Consider the following 2,405-nt stretch of genomic DNA (forward strand, 5'->3'; position numbering starts at 1 on the left):
TTTTTTTTTCATTTATATTAGAATCCACCCTTGAGGTAAGTATATTTACTCTGAAAGGTTGTTGGAATGTTTTGTGGTGGTATTTTGATGTGTGTAAATTGCCCAATATGGTGAGCCATGTAGTAGAAGAAATAATAATAACAGGTAGTAATATTAAATGCTTTACTCCATGCCAGATATTAATTGCTTTGTGCATATTAACTTATTTAATCTTTACAACAACCATCTCAGCTACCGTCCCTATTTTATAGATGAGGAAAATAGAATAACTTGCCCAGGGTAGATAGTAAATAGTAAAGTACGGGCTCCAGAGTTCCTGCTCTTAATCTCTAGACCAGAATGCTCAGAGGGGTTCAATAAATGGTAGCTGATATTTTTGTTAGTCTGGCTTTGTATATTAAATTGAAGGACGGATTCAGTATTGTTTCTTCTGTCCATATATTGTAGGTAGCAAGCATGAAGTCCAAATGCCCAAATTTAGTCTCAAATTTATAACTCTGACTCCTGCCTCCCTAATTAGCAGCCATTGACTTTTACTCTCAGTTCATAGCCCCCTCAACCCAATTGTATCATCCAACAATACCTGACTTTTTGCTGTGCCCAGTTTCACACCTATGTACACAATATGTCCTTTTTAGCCTTCTATCAAATTCCTACTTAATCTTCAAGACTCGGGCTAAAAATCATCTAAGGAGCTTTTCCTTAGCTGTACCTTGTTGCCTCCATAGAGTTCTGGAACTAGGACTTTGGGTGGAGTGATAATAAGCAGGACTGGTTTCTCTCTCTTTCTCTCTCTCTTTTTTTTTTTTAATAGAGATAGAGTCTTACTTTATCGCCTTTAATAGAGTGCTGTGGGGTCACACAGCTCACAGTAACCTCCAACTCCTGGGCTTAGGCAATTCTCTTGCCTCAGCCTCCTGAGTAGCTGGGACTACAGGCACTTGCCACAATGCCTGGCTATTTTTTTGTTGTAGTTTGGCTGGGGCCGGGTTTGAACCCACCACCCTCTCTCTTTTTAAAAAATGTATAATATAAAATGCATTGTGAGCATACTATACTGTTTCTTGTTACATTATTTATTTTTATTCTGGGTTTTTTTTTTTTTTTTTGAGACAGTTACACTATATCACCCTTGGTAGAGTGCCATGGGGTTTCAGCTCACAGCAACTTCAAACTCTTGGGCTTAAGCGGTTCTCTTACCTCAGCCTCCCAAGTAGCTGGGACTACAGGTTCCCACCACAACTCCTGGCTATTTTTTGTTGCATTTGTCATTGTTGGTTAGCTGGTCCAGGCCGGGTTTGAACCCGCTAACTTCAGTGTATGTGGCTGGTGCCGTAAAAACTGTGCTATGGGCACCAAGCCTATTCTGTTGTTTTTTTTTTTCCCCAACTAATTACCTAAGAGATTATGATTTACAGCATAGGCTATTTTTTTGCTTGTGTTTGTGTAAGTGCTAAAACCCTATAAGGTTAATTGTTACCATCCCCTGTAATATGCTATTCATTTTAATGTTTCAGTTAAATTGCATTTGTGTAGCTAACTTCTCACTCTAGATTATCACCTTTGTAAAGGAAAGATCCATGTTTATCATCGATGTTTGTATTCCCCATGCTGTCTAGCTTAGGACCCTGGATATAATATGAGCTTAGTAAACATGTATTGTATTGAATAAAAGACCTCAACATGATCTTCTGCTTTATTTGATTCTCTACAGCAAAGGTCATTATGATTCTCTTTGGAAAACATATATCACATCTTCAAATGTCTAGGAAAGGTAAACTACTTATATATTTTCTGACTACAAGTTTCAATTTTCTTTTTTTTGCGATAAAGTTACACTCTGTCACTCAGACAAGAGTGCAGTGGCACAGTCACAGCTCACTGCAACCTCCAACTCTCAGACTCAAGTGATCCTCCTGACTCAGCTTCCCAAGTAGCTAGTGTATTACAGGTACACACCAACATGCCCAGCTAATTTATTTATTTTTTAAATTTCATTTGTTTTTGTAGAGATAGGGTCTTGGTATATATAGGCCCAGGCTAGTTTTTAATTCCTGGGCCTCAAGCAGTCCTCCTGCCTAAGGCTCCCAAAGTTCTGGGATTATAGGCATGAGCCATCACACTTGGCCACAAGTTTCAATTTCTACATGACATAGAATAATGATGAGAGAGAGAGGTATAACTTTCAACTTGAGGAAAATAGGAACTTCCGGTGTGTTACGTATATGTTGCCAATCACTTATTTTCTCATTCTTGTAATACTGACACATGGAACTTGTCATGATTTTGCCAATCACTTTATTTTTATCTTAAATTAATAATTTATATTATTGGCTCGGCGCCTGTGGCTCAAGTGGCTAAGGCGCCAGCCACATACACCTAAGGTGGCGGGTTCGAATCCAGCC

The sequence above is a fragment of the Otolemur garnettii genome, unplaced genomic scaffold, assembly GCF_000181295.1.
Source record: "Otolemur garnettii isolate 467f Iridium unplaced genomic scaffold, OtoGar3 scaffold00003, whole genome shotgun sequence".
NCBI lineage: Eukaryota > Metazoa > Chordata > Mammalia > Primates > Galagidae > Otolemur > Otolemur garnettii.